The sequence below is a fragment of the Rhopalosiphum maidis genome, chromosome 1 (genome assembly GCF_003676215.2).
Source record: "Rhopalosiphum maidis isolate BTI-1 chromosome 1, ASM367621v3, whole genome shotgun sequence".
Classification (NCBI taxonomy): Eukaryota; Metazoa; Arthropoda; class Insecta; order Hemiptera; family Aphididae; genus Rhopalosiphum; species Rhopalosiphum maidis.
In genome coordinates, this window is record NC_040877.1 from 57,260,717 (window position 1) to 57,284,950 (window position 24,234).

Below are 24,234 nucleotides of genomic sequence, written 5' to 3' on the forward strand. Positions count from 1 at the left end.
TTTTTTTATATTTTTCAATAAATTATTATTAGCGAAATAACTCGATCGATCATTTAAACTCTTAGAAACTAATGATAATATTTTCTATAGATTTTAGAACATTTGGTGATTTTACTATAGTTCCGAGATATTTTAGTTTTAAATTGGATAAAATCATTTTTATTAATAAAAACAGTTACGACCAACAGTTAGAATGCAGTATATTTTGTTGATAATTTTATGGTTTCGTTTTATATTTTATATTAGTTTTGCAACAATCATTTTTTTTACTTCCTGGTAACATAAACTTTGAATGAATTAAATGTTAAATAATATGCTGTTGTCTTAAACACGATATAGTAATGGTTCGTGATAGGCTTGTTATGTATTGGCAAATTTATAAATTAATTAATTTTTTATATCTAATATTGTTTATGCACAATTATTAAAAAATTACAATTTTTAAGTGCACACGACTTAAATTAAAATATCACAAAGAGCCTTCTTGGATTCTCGAATAATAATTATTTTATTTAAATTCGGTAATAATTCACTATATTTAACGAAAAAAACAGACAGGAATGAATTCTTTTGAACGTAAAATTAGCCATGTTACGTATCACTGTACTAGTGTATTAGTAATATGGGTACAACACATACTTTTACTTTATTCTATTACACAAGTTGATTTATCAATTTAATTAAAAACTTTAGTCGAGGCGTTAACCTATGATTTTACTTTCCGACTTTCGGCATTCGGGAAATGGTGTGCACAGAAAACAAAATATCATACGCGTGTTAGAGGTGTCGGAAAATCAACAATATTGTTCACTGTAACTCGCGTAATGCGTTCACATCTATATTTGTGTTGCGAGTCGATACCTCGGGTTAACGATTGTTTTGATATGTGGGCGGCGTTGTATTATACGGTATTTGCGTGATAATAATATAACGGTAATCATTTCTGTCCAGAGGTTCTGCAAGTGATTTGAGCGGTTAGATTTTGACCTAGAGTCATATATGCTACCGGCAGGTTTGGAGGTGAGCAGCCGAGCACGAAAAAATCTTGGAAATGGAGAGGATCAACTCCTGAGAGAAGAACTATTTACACCATAATATGCCGATCGTTGTACAATATCTGGCAGCTGGTGAACACAAATCGTACGCTATCTACTTTTGAGCAATTTGGATGATACAAGACGTATATTTTATTTAAAACTCAACGTAAACAATATTTTTTTCGGTGAATTATGTGTCTTTAAAATATTTATTATTATTATTATTATTTTTTTTTTTTTTCTGTAACATATACATTTAAATCATTGCCTCGACTACACGTCTGTTTCAAAAATAAAATGTTTTCAATAAAATTCACCAGAAAAATAGTGTTGGATTTAGAGATTTAAAGATAAAATAATCAGTGCTAATAAACAATTTTTTTTGTGGCTAAACGCAATGAATCCTATTCGACGACGTGTCTGATTGTCACGTTATGCAGCTGCTATTATGACCTGCTAAAATTTTTTGTGAACTTTGAAGCGCGATAGCGATGAACCATCCAAATAACTGACTGAATTGCATTTGAGATAATAGTTACTCCATGTATACGAAAATATAGTCTACAGTAGTTATCGGATAAACTTTTACGGTTAAGTAGGTTGTATAAAGTTTCAAAAGTAGTAACGTTAGAAGTTATTTCATCGTGCTCCATAAAACGATCTTGGTTTTGATTTTCGTTTCAGACTTTGAACCGACCTTTGAAGATTTTGATGTTTGCCACGTAAACTTTAAAAGTATCTGGTGACTCAGTCTGTTAAATATTTAAATAATTTTTGTAATTTAAAAATTAAATAATTATCTCTTGATTAAGTATAGAAATAGTAGTAAAAACGCCAAACATAATTTTATGCTAATTTATATGGATATTTATTATATCTGTCAATTTTTCACTCTTTAAAACAATATATTTATTCATTTATTTAAATATACGGACTTGAATCCTATAAAATTTTTAAACAATGTGTGTACAGAAAATAAAATAAAATTAGTGTAGTATAAAACTATTACAATATTATAAATATAAAACTGTATTGAGTTTAAATTTATAAAATTACAATGTAAATATACAACTTATGTAAAAATAAAAATAATATAGCATGAACAGAATGATAGTGCATAGAACATTGAAATTTATAGGAGATACTGGAACATAAATGAGACTATATTAGTTTGGCATGTAGTGGAGATAATTTTGGGCTGTTGAAGATTATATGTATAATTTAATCATCTAATAAAAATATATGTATATACGTCTTAAAAACAAAAAAAACTAACTTAGAAAAAATCGGCCCTGGAAGAATTTTATATAGGCATGAAGTTTTGGAAATGTATAATATATTTAATATTTATATAATATTATTTAATATTTACTAAATACTAATGATATATTGTATTATTTTTAATTCAAATTTATTTTAAATAGGTATTAAAATACATTTCAAAATTATATTCAATAATTGATTGGTTAGGGGTTGGACTAACCATACGATATAATAAAAAAATATTATACTGATATAATATATCACTATTTTATAAATTATTGTAAATATTTATAGAAACTAAATGAATTCAAATCATACGATTGAATAACTTTAACTGAATACCTACTTATATTGGTCTCTCGATGTGTATAATATAATAATATTGTAATCGGATATCGAATTCACGGTGAATGCACTTCACCACACAGGATACAATTTTCGCAATTACGTGACGTACAAAGCTCGCCGTGATTGATATTATTTTAACACAATACGGTTAATCACTATGTGGCAACGATAGCATACAGTCTCTTCTACATCATACACTACACGCGACTATAATATTTAATTCACGCGTCATCACGGTGTTACGTTTTAAATATGCATTTCTAATGAAAATTATACAATACAAACTGTTCTGATTGTTTGGATAGGGAGAGGGTAGGGACGTAAAAGCAATAAAACAATTAAGAGATATTTTTGAAAAAAAAATTATTAATGATAAGTAGGTAAGTATTGTTTATTTATTTTTTAATCAAATATTGTATTATTATATAATAATAATGATGTATGCGGGGAAAATAAGTAGGATGTTTGGAAGAAACAAAATAAAACTTGATAGATATTTTTTGTATTAATTTCCAAGTAAAATAAATACCTGTAATTATTTACATACAGTAGCAGTTACGTGGTCATGCAATTGATCAATGATTAGATTCAATGTCAACATCACGCTTTTCCGTCTTTATGATAGTACTATTTGTGTATATTGCATACAATTCTAACTAAAATAAAAATCTGATGATTATAATAAGGATACACGATTCAACAAAATATATCGGAACCTTAAGCCATACAAATGTATTTATTTTTTTTTATTCGTTTAAAAGTAATACGGTTCCACGACGTTGTGATATTGCTAGTTAATTTTAATAATGTATTTTAAATATTATATTATTATAAATAAATTAGAATTAGCTAAAATCTAAATAATGTAAATATTTAAAATGGATATACAAATGAAAATTTATATGGCTGTAGGCAGGCCGTAGCATAAATTATAAAAAATAATCATTGAAATTGTACAAATTAATTTAAATAACAATGTATAAAAAAAATTATTTTTGAGTTCAAATTGTTCCTTTTATTGTACAAATACGTAATGAATAAACATTAAGTATATATTTTATGGAGCCGATAAATATAGTGCAGATTACAGGTCTAGTAATCCATGGTACATAATCCAGGTGTATGCGCATATATTTTGGAAATCATTAATGTTAAAATAATAATAATAAGCCGAATTAAAAATAAAGGTTGTTTGAGTACAGTATTTTGAAAAAATATCATCACTTTTTAAACAAACATAAACGTATAGACATCCAAACGTTTTTCAGGTTTTTAAAAATACAATTGTAAATGCCTTTATTACACGTCTTCTAATTTATTGGCAACGGCGCAAAGTCATTTTGTGTGGAATTGTGAATCGCAGAATACTAAATCCGCACACAACTATATAGTTGCAACATTATTACACTGCTGCCTGCTACAGCTCTTGCCCGAATAATACCTATCCGGCGAGTCACTGAACAATAATAAATAATGATGACGCCTATTATATTACACGACCGTCCGAGTTTACCGACGTGGATGGTGCAGTGTCCACGTGATATGGTATTTACCGTGAATGATTCATAGAGTGAATTATTATATTTTTAACATTAGCCCCAGAGTTGGGTAAAATTTCAACTAGATAGCTATTCTAATAAATATGTATTCGAATAAAAAAATATTCAAATGATTTTTTTTATAAAATTATGCGAATAAAAATATATTCAAATAGTTTTCAAACATAATATATTGAATTTGAGCTCTATAATACATACAGAAATATATAGATAGATTGGACATGTGTCATATATAATATGATATATCTATAAAAAGTATCTGTTTAATCTTACGATATATACCATACAGTATAATCTTAACATAGAAGTGTTTTTTTTTTTTTAGTTTAGTTTACAGGTACTTCATTATATTAAACTATAAAATTTCAATATCCACTAATCAAAAAAAAATATTTTTACGTTATAATACAACATTTTTAACATCAGGTTTCGTTGAATGATTATTTTTCTATGCAACACAATGACCAATTTACTAAAATGTAACATACTATCAAATCATATTTTTAAGGAAGGGTAATTTTGAAATCTAATTTAAAATTGTATTAATAAGCATAATGTAATTAGTTAATATTTAAATTATAATTATTATAAATTATTATAAGACTTATTTATTTAAATTCGAATATTTGTTATAAATATTATTTTTATTGTAGTTATTATGAAATTAGTAATACAAAATAATAGTACTTATATTAAGACATCCAAAAGCTTAAACCCGTATTTTGATTCTAATCGGTATTAATACGATTATGGGAAATAGTATTTTTGCCAATTATATTATTTTAAATTTACGCCACCAATAGGTACATCGTACATATATGTACGTATGCAATTTGTATCAAAATATAAAAATATAACATGTATTTTGAGCCATATCTAGAAATTAATTTTGGTAATTTGCGATACGACAGAAAACTAAACGGAATATATAATCTGCGCCACTCTTTTAACTTCAATTGTTGGAATACATAAATACATTTATTTATATTATAAGAATATGATTGATTTGTATATTTTATTTAATAACCGAAATTGTACTTATTTAATACTTTTTCAAATATTTCTTAATATTTTTTTAGAAATGTAACTATTAAATGAACTGTATTGATCAATGATTTAAAATCCAATATATTAATTTGTAAAAAAAATTGTTTAGTTATTTTAAATTTGTATCAACTGCAATTTGAATAAAGTGAATAATGGCGTGAATTACATTTTTTGAAAGTACAATATGGCGCAATAATGTACTTTTATTTAGTTTTATGTAACGCAAACTATAACCTTTAAAAATGGTACAAATTACTAAAATTGATTTTTATACGAGTCGCAAATTACATATATATATATATATATTTGGGGGTTGTTTTTAGCGAAAATTACATACGTCAACAATAATTAGTACTTTATATATATAAAATGTATTGTTTTATATATAAATAATATGTATTTTAACGTGTTCCTCGATAGAAAATCGCTAAAAAACATGACCAGATTGTATAAAATAATGGTCGACACTCCCATGTAATATGTATAATGTTTCTAGCCCGATAATAGTTAAATACAGTACGTGGCCTATCAGCTGCAGTACTTCCTACAGAAATTTGTGAGTCCTATATTTCTCGACCACCCGAAATCAATCGTTTGTTTGTTTTTGTCTATTCGTTTTACAGCTGTACACACAATTGTATAGATTTTATTTTTATCAAACTGAAAAGACAATAAATTCGAGTTTTCGTTTACAAACAATAACAATGGTTTAAGTCGCCGAATTGGTACTTTTATTTCGTTCAAAGTCACGTTGTTGTTTTGTATCATTAAAAGAAAAACGAACATCAAATATATTATATGTATGTACAAATGCATAGATAAAATCAACATTTGAAATTTGAGTAACATTTATAGCTGAACATATTTCCTTATTCGATCTTTTTTCGCTCATCGTTTCCCGTTTAGAGTTCAAAACTATGTCGATTGTAAAATTACAAAAAATATAGTCAAATGATGTTAAAAATTATAATATTGTGTATACTTTATTATTATAATAGCTAAATGATAGTTTAAATATTATTATATAGATTTGATAAATGGAGACATTTAATAAGCATAGTAGTGATTTCAGTACTTTGCCAAAAAAGTTTAAAGAGGTTTATTGCGGTGTTGAACCCGTTGCCGTTTCCTATAGATCAATTAATTTATCGATTGTATTCTTTATTTTATATTTGCCACTTTAAGCTACTTATTTTTGTTTTAATTTTGAGATAGCTTTAATAGCCACGATTTTGATGTGTACACATAATTTAAAAAAATCATATTATTATTATAACCACACCTTGAGCTATTTTAAAATAAATATTTTATAACTGTATTCGTGGCCTTTCACAAGAATTCATAGACCACACTGATATATATGCAGAATTTTTTTTCATATGCTATAGTTTATCATTAAGTTAAAATTCAACACATCCATTACGTTGATATATTCAACTAAGAAGTATAATTGAAACTTGATAATATACGAGTGACTTACTTGGTTTTCTTTTTTTTTTGTTACTTTATTCGAGTTGTTTAAAGTATCTTCAAATAACAATGGTTTAATTACTATTCTTCAATTATTATATCGTTGAATTAATTTGATTTTTAAATTAAAACATATAGTTTAGACTACCTATAGAGGAAAACCAAGTAAATTAAACTTGAAAACTTTAAAAACTGAGGGGGAAAGAAAAGAAAATTTTTTTCAATATTATACTCGTGTTCTTTAAGTAATAATTTATGTTTAAAAATATATCGACGTTTTTAATGAAAAAATGTATAATATACCGTACTTTATTATATTGTAAAAAATAAACTTTTATTTTGTAAAAACCATAAAAATATATAAATATGTAAAAAATAATTAATAATATTAATTATATTATATCAAACAAACGAAATATTCATACTCATTTTATAAAAAAAAAAAACAGTTTTAAATGCAATACATAAATATACTAAATAAGAAATATTGATTAATAACAAACTAATAATTAAAAAATAAATATGAAAATAATTAAAACATACTATTATAATATTATCTTTTCTTATATGACTAGGTTTATTATTTGCAATGTATTCATTATTATTAAAATTACACTTCATTTTACTTAAATATAATCAGAATTATTTGTTAATATCATTGTAAATAAATAACTATAGTTTGAAATAATAAATGTTTTCAATAGTGTAGTTGAAAGCGTTTTAATTAATTTAAATATTAATAGTGGCATTTTAACTATTATATTATGTAATAGGTACATGGTACCTCATATTTTCCACAACACACACAAGCTGCAAGATCGAAATAATTCGTGTTTGATTTAAATTCATTGTATGATTTTATAACAGTCTTTGTTACCCGAATTGTATCTGTTAATTATTATCACAGGAAACAACTACAAACTAATGTAAGATTATCTAAACTATACACTTATGTTTAAAACGTAAATTGATAAATTTAATTCACAAGGAAATGCAATATGTATGAGGATTGTAGGTATACATATGCGACCTAAATATCAAAGAAGATTCTGGTGTCGTTTGTGTTCTACGCCGTTTATGTACTTTTAGTATTGGAACGTGTGAGGAGCTACATCGTACTACGAAATAATGGCTGTATGTGAATTATTTCCACAAACTTGCGTACCAAAACACAAAGTACGTGTACCCACACACTATAATGTATTGTTATTATTCACATAGAAGCACGGCCGACTCTCTGAAGACTGCGGTACATTATAATAAATACGCAACTTGATAAGGGTCAGGTACTTCGAAATATCAGTTTATATGTATAGTTCGTGATAAAGATCGAAGTCACAAAGCTATGATTACTGACAACCTGGATGCACCGCTGTTAACAATTATTATAGATTTATAATATATACAATTCCGAAACATTATTTAAAACCGATATGTTATCACCATAATGCGTAAATATACTAATATCATAGTAATATATGGGATACAAACAAATTTAAAAATATAAATCGAATTATAAAAAATATATTTTGTAAAAAAATTAATGATTTTAAATTACGTCTAAATAAAATACATTTCAGTTTTCTCGGAAAATCGCCTACAACTCGCCTGATAAATAATGAATCTCAGATTGTTTCTGCGTGGCGAGTATACGTACACTTGGATATTACCTGGGGTAAATGCGCATATGTTTGGCTGTTATTAATAGGTTTAAAATTTTCAAGTTGATTTATCCCTCAAGGCATGTCAAAATATCCTGGAAGATATTTACCTACCTGGTGGTGTAACTAATAACCTCGAGTTTATGTTTACTACGGTAATAACAATCTGTAGTTTATGTTTACAATGGTTAGAGTATCCTTATACCTAGAATATATTTACAGGAGGGGAAATAATATAACTGGTAGTACTAAAATGTCGACACGTATAGAATATAGGAGAAATGTATGATATTTTCAAAACTCGTTATTTTTTAGTATTAACGTATGTAATATTACACGATTTTTATAAATGTGATTTTTGAAATATTTTGTATTGCAGTTGAATGTGATTGTGATTTTAAAATGCAATTATAACGAGTAGAAATATAACATTAAAACACGCATTATAATAAGTGCAATGGATCGAAACACCAACAGTAGTTTTATAAATCTAAACCCATTAAAACCATTTGGGTATATTTACATTAATTATTTGTAACCAATAGTATGTAAAAATGTTATTTTTCACATATTGGTTGATTTCGTCCGGGTACGGTATCAAAATTTATAAGTATTTTTTTTTATCCCTAGTTTTCAGAAATTATATAATTGATGCCTTTCGGTGTCATACCCACGTTATGTCAAATACAGTGACTACTTTAAGGATTATGTTCGTGTAAAGTCTACACGAACCATGATTTCCTGAATTTCATTTCTATTTGATCAACACAGTTGTCTATAAACGATTTTTCTGTCATCTATTTTATATTTTATTTTAATAATTCATTAACTACTGTGCACCGTCATTATTGAAACGTTCAAAGTATCGATCTTGTATTTGCTAACGATATGAAATTATTTTTACCGATACATAATATATACATAATTTTTAAATGTTGAGCATTACAAACTTATCTCAATCGATTAAGTAGATTGGAAATTAACACATACGACTTATCATATAGTTTAATGTTGCTAATGTTGCTTCTGTTTCAGTCATCAACCTTGGATTTTGTTTATCACATAATTTTGGTCCTGGATACCTTACTATAGAGATGAGTAGCAAGGTACTGAAATAAATTTGGAATGTGTTAAGGTTTGCACGTCAACTTAAATACACAGCGTTATTTAAAACCCTTTAGTATTCCTCTTCAGGCCTATACTTGAATTTATGATTGATTTTGATTTGTTTCCTTTAAACTCAAAATTTCATTCTTTTCCTATTACTACACATTAATTGGCCGCAAGAATTTTGTCGATCTAGTTATGACAGACAATTGTGTATTTCTCAACGATTTGATTTTTAACTCCATTATTTTTTTGTTTTTTATCAAGTGAAGTCGGTTTCGGAATTTTAACATGTCTTACTAGAGATTCTACTTAATTTATATTTCTCTGTTCATCCCTAACTATTTGTCTAATTATTCATTTATAAATGTATTGAGATTCGTCCATTAACGTGCACTGCTTTTTTGTCTTTCTGGCCATTTCGTTTATTATTATTACTGTTTTTATTTCATTTTATCATTATCATATTTTATAAGCTTATTATTGCTATTATAAAATATGATATAAAATAATTCTTGTAATTTGATTTTTTTCTCTATAGTATTATAATTTAATAATAAAATAAATATAATTGTATTACGGTATTATAATCATAATACTTTATAAAATTCGTTTACTTACTCGATTTGAATATTAATTTGACAATAGCTATTGTTATTGTAATGAATCGGTCGATGATTTTATTTCTTTGAAGATCAAAATATCGATAAAACGTTATGCCTTTAAGATTTGTATACTGGAATTTCAACTAACATAAACAATATACATTATACAGCATACATTAGAATATGGAATTTTTTTATGTTATACCATGTGCATCTAATATTTGCATTACTAAAATCGTTTTAATATCGCGAAATCCTATTACATTTAGCTAGTATGAGTGTGTTATAGAAAAGTTTCAATATATCGTTCCTACGGTGATTGTTACAGTAAACAAAACTCTGATAGATAACGTAGCAGTTTCTATACACAGAATAAGCCGTCGGCAGTATGTTATAACTGTGATGATAATGGTTTTAAACAATTTTAATACTCTTAAAATACTATGAAATAATATACTATTTTCAGACATTATACTAGTGAAAAACGGTGAAGATGAAAGAAGTCGATTATATTTTGTTTGTTCATAAGATTAAAAACGATTACAGTTAGATGTATGCAATATTATATATTAATAAAGTTTTTGACAATTTTGATGAATTAACTCGTGAAGTTTTGTTGAAAATTTAAATTTAAAACCGTCTACTTCAAAACTATTCATAGTTATTAATGAGACAATTATTATTCATTTTTAAACCAAAACTGTATTGAATCTATTGAACACACAATAAAAACATAATTCAAGATTTTGTTTTGGAAAATTAACTAAATTCTGTTCGTTTCCAGAAACCACTTTAAAAATTAAGGATTGAAACATTTTTTTTTTTTTGTTCTTTATTTTACATTCCAAAAAAAAATGTTTTGTAATTATTCATTTATTTCTCATAAAATAAGATATTGAGAAATACTAATTTTTTTAATGTAAAAATACATTATTTAAATAATGTTTATTCTGAAATAAAATTGTTCAGAAACAACAAAAATGTTAACAGTCAAAAACGGTTTGGTACATCAATGAGAGTTGTCGTTTTTTTTTTTATCGATATTCAATATACCCGAGTTATAATATTTACCTTTTAAGTATGTGCGTGTAAATAGCTTTATTTATGTAAAATTTGTTGAACGATGTTTACGCGTAAACGATACCCAGCTCCACCGCGGTGACTGGTGTGATAATACCGTTTTTCACTTTAGAATACAATGTAATAACCGTAAGCAAAATAAAACACACAGGTTTTGACTTATTTAAAACATTAGGACTAGTATTTTTACACTTAAAAGGTTAATATGACAATAAAAATACCATCAGAATATTTTTGAAATAGTGATGGTTTCAGATGATTTATTCAAGTGGTTGAACTCTAAAGATAATTTACATGGAAATTCTGTCAAGTGTTGTGCGAAAATGTCAGAATCCACTTGCTCGTATTAAGATTCTAAGGTTCTTCTCTTGTGAACATCATTAATCAAGATAGTTGGTGCCCTACTGTTGTTATTTTTAGGTTTTATAAATCTTAACAGCTTAAAATTTGATTCTACCGAAACACCAAACTACGAGAAAAGAACGTTAATTTCATCTTAACGGATTTGTACTTAAGTAAAAACAATACAATTACAATTTATTACATTGTGTTTACAGTTTAACTAATACGTTCGTCATCAAAACAAATTATAAACAATTAAATTTAAAAAAAATATTTATTCGATTAAGCTAATTATTAATCATCTACAGAAGTTATCGAAAGCCATAGAAATTTCCTACTTGTAGAAATCTATTGTATATCTATACGTTTATTGGCGTACATTTAATAATGAATAACATAAAACAAATTATTAGAGTAATAATTTTTTTCAGTCAGATAATGTTGAATTATGTGCTTTAGATAACATAAAATATATTTAATTAACTACTCTATACAATTTAGTACATTGTTTACAATCCAGCGGAGAGTAATAATAATGATAGTGATGATAATAATAATAATAATAATAATAAAAATAATAATAGTACATTAATTAAAAACACCGCAGAGGAAACGGTATTCGTTGTTTATGTACTACTAACTGGAGGGAATTGAAGGAAAAATAATTCCACACACGTTTAAACAGTATTATAACTAAAAGCTTAATAGGTTTCGTCTAGTATAACATCGCCTTTGTTCAGTGATTTTCGATTTACTGCATTATACTTTCTGTGTATTATACACACGGGAAAAAAGAAACAAATACGGTTGTCATAAAAAAATAAGTTTTTATTATTCCACGGTGCATTCACGAAGAAATGATTATAATATACGCGGTAAACTATAAGTAATATGTATATTGTATTATTCATATCAATATGAGCCTTGTTGGTGCCAACATGATTACATTTTTAAATCATTACCAGACCTATAGACTATATGCTATAATAGTATAGATTAAAGTCAGAATCTTATTATACATATTGCAGTTGACAGAGGTGTTGCGTACATTTATCACGGTAATTTGGGTACGGAAAATTGGTCGCTGTAATTTTGAGCTTTGGTGCGGTAAATAATTAGTCGCTAAGATGATATCATAGCGCGTCATGTTTGCACGTGACTATAAATATATCAACTGTTATTAGATTACAAATATATTGATCAAATATCATCTTTGTTGTCAGTAATAAATATGATATAAATATTTGAAAATTAAATAATGAATTATAGTATAATTAAGTATAATAAATGTAATAGACATTTCGATCAAATTTGGTCACAGACATCTTAAATTAAAATCTAATTTAGATTTTAATTTAATAATAAATTAACAGCTATCATTTGTAATTAGTCTTGACTATTGGTTGAATTCGGATCAAATATTCAATTGCATAGTTGTATACTGAATCGTTGAGTTGTATAATTTGAAACGTGGAATTTTTAATTCTTTTTCGTTTTGAGTAACGATATACCAGAAAGGAATTTAAAATTCTTCAACTTGCAGGGCCATAAGATTTAAAATATAAACAACTATAAGATTAAAACTTTTAGACTTATTTATCTTTTTGACATTTCGATAGAAATTTATTGATCTACGTTATACTATATTAACGCGATTTAACCATTAAGACTTTTAGTAGTTTTCCCGTGGTTTTAATTTGTAAAAACGACTAAATTTAGCCATGTAAAGATTAATTTTTTTATTATTATTGGTTCTTTACAATATAATTAAGGTTTATTTAAGTAAATATTAACTTGTTAGTAGATTTATTATTGTTGAACCATCCACAGCAAAAATTAATTTCAGAAAAAAAGCACATATCGGCTCTTTTGTTTCATATTTAGCCAGCCAGAAAAGATTTTTATAGAAAAATAAATAAATACGAATGCATAGACATTAAACTTCTCCTCTCTCGTAAATTACACACCTAAATTTTACCTTCATAGTTTCATACATATACCATAGATTCGATCTGCAAAATTGTAAAATTTCCTGATAGCCAGCAAAAAATTTATATCATCTTGGAATAAAATTACTTAAAATATTATAATATAATCGAGTTAATCACAAATTATGTTTAAAATGAGGGAGTGTAAGATTAACGTTATAATACTTTTGATACCGTAATTTTTGTGTTCATAACTTAAAAAATGTATTATATACAGACGATATCTGCGTGTTAATCAAGTTAAACAGAATGAATATAATAAAAATATTAATAATTTATACTACAAATTATATTATTTGCAACTATAGAACAATTATTTTTCAAAACGTTTTTATTTAGTAGATAATTTTTTTTTTTGTTTTACTATTGATCTTAAATTAACATCGGAAACAGCAGCCATTCGTTTTTATATTAATTACACTAAATATTATTTAAATTGAATTGTAGTAGATAATTTGTTTAAAATAAAATGCTTTGATTTTTTTTTTTTTTTTATCACTATAATTTTACTGCAGTAGGTAATAAGATAATAGTATACTTGTAGTTTTATAGTATTATTATTATGCATGTTATTATTTATATTATTAATTTATTTCTTACAAATTTGTAATAATTATGTGTTAAAATAAATTTTTACATTCCATATTACTAGTTACTATATTTTTGGTCAAAAAAATATTTAAATAAATTTTTATTTTATATATTTTTACCATACAAGTATATAGGTAAATTTCGTTTGGGAAAATAAATGTTATTTCAATTTTCATTTTGTGATTTTTTTTAATTAATATTGCTGATGATTATAATTTTTTTTTCGTTTTTTGTTGAAAAAGATTTCTCTAAAAGTTTTTTATAGCTTTTCTACAAATTGAATATTGGACACAGGTGATACACTTAATATGAAATTTTCGGAATTTCCCATCTGTTTTTGTCCAAATAGTTACAAAAATCTGGAAAGACAGGAAATCTGACAAAGGGCCCACGTTTAATTCCCTCGGGGAATAAAAAAAAACTTTTTCTCTAGAACTTTTGAATAATCCAAAAGGATTATGCGTACAACAAACATAATTCTCAGTTCTTGTATCATGTCCATTCATTTTATTTTTAACTTACATTGAAATATTGTCATCATCACTAGCGTGTTGCAAGCTCTGTTCTAATAAACTAATTCAACGAATCATACGAATAAAATATTACACCATTAAATAATAATATTTAAATATAATTTATAATTATAAATGAAATATGCTAATAAATAAAATAAATAACTACAATTATAGTGGCTTATTATGCCATACTATTATAAATTTAAAAAAAATTATAAAACGTGTTTAAAATAATATAATATTTGCAGTTTCAATTTTAACATGTTATGGGTTTTTTTTCCATTTTTATTTAGAGAATGATACATAGTCTGTACTCGTTTTTAGTACAATTAACACAAAGGATTACATGTTTGGTGGCTTGTCAGCGGAAAAAATACCACCCAGTGATCACACTTCTATGTGGGTTTGTTTTTTCACTTAATGAGATGGACTATGTATTTTAAACGTACGGGTTAGAATGGGTTTTCTGGTGCTTTATACATTTTAGTAGTGGAGTTTGGATGTATCAGTGGCTGTAGAAATATGGAAGTTAGTGTGATATGTGCAATTTGTAACAGTATAATAGATAGGTAAATGTCGCGATCATTGTACGGCTCGCGCAATAGAACGGCGTGTTTTAATGATATTTCTTAGTAATGTTCACAACGAATTTAAATTTATATTTTTATGAAAATAAGAAAAGTAGAATTACAAGATTTATTACTGGATTTAACTATGTAATAGACATGGTCTGGTGTTGATGATTTTTTCATAGTTTATTTGTAAAAAAATAATTGGACCAATTAACAAAAACCACGTGGATTTATTGGAGAACGTGTGCGTTATGTACGGTTGTTCGCTGAAAACTACAACGATATGTATACATTTGTTATCGATTTATCTATATCTATATATATATATATATATAATATATTTATTAAAAAAAATTGTTTCGTCCACAAACATTATATGAAGATACGCTGTAGAAAGTAACGTTAACGTTTATTGCGAAACGCTGAGGGTGAATATCGAATATCTATTTTGTATATTATTGTATTATACAGAACATGTTTATTATCGTTACTGACTGAATAAACCACCAATATTAACCCCCCTCCTCCTCCCCCAAAAAAAAGGCCAACGTGAATCCCCGCAGATGTTTGGTGGATTTATATTTTTGGAAAACGTTCAATGCACCCGGTCGAATGTGAAAAGGGGAAAATGTCTTCAAATCTACCTGGTGGTAGTGAAATCGAATGGACACTTTATTGTATAATTCCTTTACTGCATATCCACAGTACATAATTAAGTGGTATATTACTTATCAAAATGATCACAAATACAACACGACTACCATTTTTCTCGAATTATAAAGTAATTCTAAAATAAATAATTAAATTTAAATGTTAAATGTATACTTTGATATATAAAAAAACAACTTGTTATTACCTATATTTTTATCGCTTTCCTCAAATTGTTATTTTGTTATGCTTGCAAATAAAATTTTAATTGTGACTAACATTTGTATACAAATTAATTGGTTGCTGTTGACAAAAACAATATTTATTTTTTATTACAGTGGCTTACCTTTCATAATTATTATATTATCATAGTTCTTTTAATTTATACTGTTTTTTTCGTAATATTATCCCAAATATAAACTGTTTTTTAAATATTCGTTCTTTCTTTATCATAATAGCAATAAATTATTTATTTTATAAAACAATAACACGGGTAGCCGTATGTACTTAAAACTTAGCTAATATACATACTTATTGAGGTACTAAATATTTTAATATTGTATTGTTGCGATTAATGTATTTTATGAATAATATTATAATAAATTATCATCATAATATGATGTTATTATGATTTTGAAGTTAGTGTAGCAGAATTACATATCCAATGCGCCTTAACTATAATTATACATATTATTATTTCATTAATAATATTATAATCGTTATAAACACGATATTAATATATCCGTTTTATACGCATGTATTATAAACGTTTTTTAATCAAAATATAATTTTTAAATATTTCTATTCATTTTTGACCTATTTATTTGAATATTTGAAATGTTTTTTTATAAAATCTTGATTAATTTTGATTCAAATATCAAAAAGTATAATAATGTAATACAAGACCCTTGTAAGTACATATTTTTTACAGATTATTTCAGTTGAGATATTTTAAAAACAGAATATTCAAACAAAAATAACAACTATTGTTTATACCGTATTACTATTAGAAAAATAAGTTATTACTAATATCAATGAATTATATTATACTAAAATACTTATCCTTTGAAATATAATCTGATAGACGATCTTCTCTCCGAATCGTTTTTCATTGTACGAATTCAAAGATAAGGTACACTCGATACTTGCAATACAGAGAGACAAATTTTTTAGATAAAAAATGTTATTGTTATTATTTTTAAAAGACAATAATTAACATGTATGAACATTTTTCTGTGTCAAATTATTATTATTTTATACCGAGAGTAAGTGTTGTAGAGTAATAATAATCATACGTGTTTTATGAGAATTAATGACAAACACTGCAGTTTCAACTTTATATTTTGAACTCCAAATGATGTTTACAGATTTTACGTTTTTGATACTATCTATTAGAAGGGTTGATATAAAATGTTGATAAACGGAAGTTTTCTGAAAAAAATCTTTATTAAATCTTAAAAATCCACGTCATGTAAAAGTATCGTGTATAATAGGCACTTGCAGGTTGCGTGTTTGCTGTGCCGCAGACAACTCACTATATTCATCGCGATTTTTCGGATGCTTGACACGTAGTTTTAATGTTCATTAATTACTAAAACAACGAAACTTACATTTGTGGCGACGACGATAAAAGCACGGCACAGTCCGTTCTATATAATCGAAAGTTACTGAAATAAAAAAATTCCGTATATTTGCGCGTGAGCGGAATATACGCGTATATAGTATTAAAATATTCTATTATACATACATGTGCGATTATACGTTCATAATGAATCAAAATGTGCATACTAGTTTTAGTCGAGTCAACCTATAATCGTATTTATAGTACAAGCGAGTATAATACATAACTTAAACGCTTAAGTTGTTAAAGGATAAGGTGGTTTGAAATTTTAGAAAGTGAACTTGTCCGGCGATTTATATTCGCTGCATGTGTGTTTGATTAATTAAATTTGCTTTGAGGTGGATCATTATACGTGTTTTATACTTATACATTGTTCACATAATCTAGGAATAAAACGAGAATTTTACCGACATATACTACATACTACCATGATGTTCTGATATTATATTATAGTGTAGCTATTTATTTTGCGGACGAGTTAATATATTTTCAAGTGCATATATTTTCTCCGAGTATATTATAATATGTTATCACAAAATCAAATGGGTTATAATGACGTGTCACGTAGAATGCTAACCAAACGAATTGAGTTTATATCGATCCACATGTTAAACCGAAATTGTGTTATTATAACATAATGATGTACGTATGGTAATAAAGCGTATAAAGAATTTCGAAGAAACAATAAATAACAATTATTTATACTTTGCGATTTAGCCACAGGTATTATAGGTTTGTTTATATTGTTGGTCTATGGTTAATACTACAGTTATTTGTTTTGTCCAAAACATGTTCAATTCATCTGCAAGAATATATAATTTAATTATATCGGGGCAAACAGATATTTCAGTTATTCATCAAACTCGAGTTGTGCATTAAGAGGTACAACAATAATTAATATCGTTATAATAACTTATGTGTAGGTATTGTTTGAGCAAGGTTAAACCCGATTACCGTTTATTTATGAGTAATAGTAATACAGCGCCAACATCCAGCGCAAGATTATTATTATTATTATATTTATGAAGAAAATGTCACTACAACACACAATTTACCGTATTGTCTTTAGGACATAGAGATTTAGCAAATATTCGCGAAAACATCTGAACGGTTAAAATTCCACGTTTTGAGTTGCGGTGGCGTTTACCGGTATTTTGATTGGTAAAGTATCACGTTATCTAAAAATTCGTTTTTCACTGCTGTGCGGCAAAACCTTCGATCGACCTGGTGAGCGTTCTACATCAAAAGAAAGCGACTCGGGTCGTACAATAGCGTGGACACATTTTCAGTCAAGCCGTGCGACAAAAATGCTAAGTCCCGAAATACAAATTTCGCATTTCACGCGGGCACTTGTAGTTTGTACTTGCCATAATGTATGATACTACAGGTAGCCAATTAGCGTAGACACGTTTATCGAACAGAAAAAAATTTTGTTCGATAAAAATAAATTACATGCTAAGTCAAAGAAAAAATAGGAAAAATTAAAAATTAAGAAAAAAAAAAAAAATATTTTACGCATCATTACCTTCTAAGCCTTAAACAATACTGTATTTTAAACGCACTTTTATAATGCATATTTTGAAAACTAAAATCTCAGCTATTATATAATTATATAACGAATGTTATGAGTTTCTGAGCAAACGAAATAACTATCCTATGTCATACAATATTATTATAATATATACTTGTATTAATTATTGTAAACCTAGTTAAATTCTATTATATTTTTATAATATATAAAAACAAATTTAATCAAGGACACACCATTTGCGGTTGGTGGTAAAAAAAAATCGAAATATGTTTTCGTCAATCGTTGACAGATAATTAATTACGAATGATTCTGAACGACTCAGGTCTCCTATATATAGTGTTTACACTGTAAACTTTACAGTCTGGCAATAGCTACTTTCGCATCGTAAACGTGATAAATTATACGCGTAATAAATCGGATTTGGACTCAACCTTAGATATAACAATATTACCAATGGTCCTCTTTTCGAGTATAGACGACTAAGATATAGTAAACACCTACTAATAAAATATTGATAAGGACTTCTGAAAATATAGATAGCAATTTATTCGCTCACCTGAGACGAAAAAAAAAGATAGAAAAGTAATATTATTCACTTATTTGTGTGAATAAAATTCATTGCGAATTTAGGTCATTGTGTTATACAAGTCTGATGATGACCATAAATGCAGTACAATAATTTATAGTATATTAAAAAGCATAATGTCAAATACATTCAATATAAAAATATATAATAATAATGAAAAATAAATGTCACGTACTATTAGTACTATTTTTTTTTCACTGAAAATTGTATTTTTATTTTGTCAAATAATATATTAATAATAATGTTTATGGTATCAAAAAAAAAAAAATAATAATAATAATAAAAAATAAAGTATACAAGTAAACAATTCAATATTGAAACAGTTTTTACTATTATTTTTATATCCTTTTACGTTTAATATATATGTATCTATTATTATCTTAAAATACAACGTACATTATAAAATTATAGCTTCTATTGTTTATTAAATTTCCCGAATATAAGCTTATTTTTCTTCTGAGCTTTGTTTTAAATGCTTATTGAATATTTTAAATTATTCTTAGAGAAACAAAAAAATATAATGATAGATACATCTAATAAATATTATAGAATGTATTTCTAATATTGGTAACGTTAACTCATTTTAATTAATTGTAGTTGAAATTATTCTTGTATTGATAGTTTTGAATTGAAAATAAATAATAATTAAATACATACTGAGTAATTTTTTCAATATGTTTAGTTTTATAAATTTTGTGCAGTAATTATACATTAAACTGATCGAAATTAAAACAATCGTAAAATAATATGGTTGTATAATACTTGTATTAATATTTAATTTAGGGCCAAGTAATTTAATTGATAGAACTCTACTGCTATATTATTTGAAAATTTCATCACAAGAGAGGAAAAAAATGTGGTTTATAAAATAGCTTTTATAGTAAAATTTTTTTTTAGATTCCTCCAGGAAAGTCAATTTAACCACCAGGTAAAAATACTCACGGTTTATTCGTGTGAAAAAACGAAAAGGTCGTCTACTAATTAAAGTTTTAAAATAATCTAGGTACCTTTTTGGAAAATAAAACCAACAAGAAATAAATAGCTTACATATAAAGCGTATATTGTATACATTTCTTAAAAGTTTTGTAATAAAAGTAGAACGAACATTTTTGAATAATTTTTATATCTGCTAAATTAAACATAATAATATGAACACCACATTTGTATGGTTTAGTGACTAAACGTATAAACTATTTGAAAATAAGTGTTTTAACATGTTTAAACGTTTTTTCTTAACATTGATTTTTGTTTTTCCGATTACTCTGAAAAGTAATGAGAAATTTTTACTTTTAATCAATTTGCTACCTAAATCACCTAACCTAACCACGAGAATTAAGGCATTTTTCTAGCCTCTAAAGATGACAACAGACAGAAAAACATAATTGTATTCAATGATCGCTTCGCTTAGAATTTAAAACATTTGTTTTTCGAATATAAATAATTTACTAAGCCATGCATTTCTGATTAAATAAATTAGTAGATACCTATATAATTTACATTGATTATGAAGTAAAAATGTTTTTTTGACGCGGATTTCTGTTGTTATTTATCCGAATAAATTATGCTAAAATACTTGAATATTCAAGTATGATGTTTATCCATTTTATTTGAATATCATAAATTTTATGTAGAATACAATTTATTTTACGTAACAAATGTTTTAAATATTGTTTAATTATTTTGTGATAAATATATCACATTTATCTATCTGTATAGAATATAGATAGTATTTTTTTTACATTATTGCATATTGCCAATTATTTATCAAAAAAAGTATTCATTCGTATTTATATAGCTTATGAAAAATTGTATTTATTATAATTTAAAAATAAAATAAAATTTGAAAAAGTATATAATTCATATTAGTCAGAATCTCTCTGTATTTTTTAGTTTTATTTGTAAACATATTGAGAGTTGAAGCATTTTTAATGCCTAAAAGGTGCTTATAGTTACACATAGCTGGAAAATCAATACAGTCAAGATATTTTTAAAATTAACTTTTAGGCCATAGGAGCATTAATTAAATAATGCTGTCGATAATAAATTTCTAAATAAATTTAAATATAAAATAAAATAAAATAAATGTATAAATATACAGTGTTATTAAGATATAAAATGAAGAATTAACTATAATAGTTTAATGATATTTTTTAAGAGACTATTGGTATGCGAGTCTCATAATATTGCTTGCTTGCACTCTGATTCACCAATATATACCAAGTTGTGGCTTTGGTACAATAATAAACCTCTACACGTTATAACAGTATTACTTGTTCAACAATTATAATTTGTTCAATGAATGACAAGGGTAAATATTATGTTAAGGGTGACCGAACAGACACAGTACAAAAACTTGCATAAGTTGAAAAACTCTCATGTTTCGTGAAATAGTCAAATTTCGATAATTTTTTTATTTTATTTGAAATATGAAGACTTAATACGGGTCATATTTGACTATAATTTTTAAAACTATTTCCAGAAGTTGTAATAAATGTTTACACATCACAAAATGTTGAATTAAAATTAAAAGTGTTCATAATCATAATTGTTATGTTATAGTATAAGTACCTATAATTTTTGTTTATCAATTGTATCTTTAAAAATCATTTTTGAACTATACATTTATTTTTAATTTTGCTATAGAAATAAAAATGGTAACATGACGTAATAAACACTGCATAAGTATTTTTATTTAAAAAGTCAAAAAATAAATATACGTTAGTTTAAATAGTTTTTTCAATATCTCAGAAAATTCAATATTTTAAATGTTTACGATTTATTTATCATGGATTATAACCATATATTAAAATATCTTAGTAAAATAAATTAATGATACATAAATTAACTGCCTTTTCGGTAATGAACATCAATTTTATTTTTTAATGTTTCTAATCAATTAATGTATAATCTAATTCTTAGGATTTAATAAGACCCGGCACCTGAGGTATCTATATCAGCTACCTATCATAAATAAATATAAAATAATAACGATATTTATTATTTAATAATCATAGTACGAGTATATTAAAACAAAACAGAAGTAAGTAATGAAAAAAAAAAAAAACATTGATGGTTCTTGATGGTTCAGACTAATTTTAACGCTTTGACCGGTATTATCCTAGTGAAAAATTAAATCTGAGCAGTCTCTCGAACCGATGTGTATGGGATTTTGTTGATTTTTAAGATCAGAAAGTGATCAATCATCAGTTATCGAAATAATTCCTAGTAGGTGAGTTCAGCGAGTACTTTTAGACTCTAAATAAATTGAAACTGTTTTCCAATTATCACAAGTCTTATCGAAAAAAATCTTTTCTCGTGTACTTATTTTTCAAGATCAATGTTCATTGCAAATAATAAACTAAAATACGAAAATTGTTTCAACTTCATAACGCTTATGGCGTGGCAGGTCAATGGTTTTGTGAAGCTATTATTTATAACTAATAAATGATTTACCTGCACGAAACTCGCTTATAACTTATCGCTAACTTACTTATCCACAACAACACAGACAATAGGATAAAAATTATTATGGTTCTGATCTATATTTATAACTTTATAATATATTAAAATACATATAATCATTTCTAAGAAATAACTAGAATACGTATGAAAATAAATGTTGAATTTCATATTTCACTATAGGTTTATTTTACTTTTCTTATATCCGTACAAAATATCAGCGTTACAAACTTTAATTTAATTTACATACAATCAAAAACAAGTGCAATATTCTGTGTTTATACACATAGTATACAGGTATATTATACATTTTATGTCAAAAATAGTAAATTTAACACATTTTCACACTACGAGAGGAAAAATGTAATAGAATACCTATGTAATCAAATAGAGCGAAGTAGGTAAAAAATAAATTAAAAATTTAGAAACCCGTACGGTTCGGTTAGGTTATTAACATTTGGACAGTTTATTTCGGTCTGATCCTTGCAATCCAAAGATCAGTATATTAACCAAATACAATATATTGTCTAAAAACATAGAGATGCACCACGATGACGGTATATTTTGTACAATTTAAACAATTAACATTTTATGTTTATGAAATGATATTCCCAATTATTAATGTCGTGCGATAATCATTTAATGTACTTATATTTATTTGCTTTGACCAGACCAATGTAGATTATAAAGTTTGAAATATTACTTTCTTTGTTCGGTTTTGTTCCTATAGAAAAAAAATATCTTCGGATGTACTTTATTTACAAATAGTATTTAATAAAAAAAACTATTGGTATTTGAAAGAGTGATAGTTTTCATTTCACGCCATAATCTTCGGTGGAGTGACTGATATTACAGGTTTATAATACAGTTAATACATTATTAGATTGGTAGGTAGATAAATTTCTTTGATTATTAACTCTATAATATTTGGGAATACAGCTATTTAAAAACTAATCTGTTTATTACTATACATATTAGTTAAAAGATTTTTCTCGTGTAGGTAAACTATTTACTTTTATAGTTTTATAGTCCCATAAGAACATTCAATATCGATTTATAAACCTTTAAACGATACCAAGGCATAAACATTCAACAAAAGTGTAAGGCATTTATTTAGTTTGCGTTTTATTGAGATTCAAGACCATTAATAAATACACTGAGTTTGTATTTTATTTAACCTAAATATACAATTAACATTAGCGAA

The 24,234-nt window shown here is 25.7% G+C and overlaps 1 protein-coding gene across 7 annotated transcripts in view; it reads right to left on the reverse strand.

Annotated features, from left to right (window-relative positions):
• LOC113548344 (octopamine receptor-like) overlaps nt 1-24,234 on the reverse strand; it is a 162,218-nt gene that overhangs the window by 60,853 nt on the left and 77,131 nt on the right. The gene's annotated exons all lie outside the window — the stretch shown is intronic.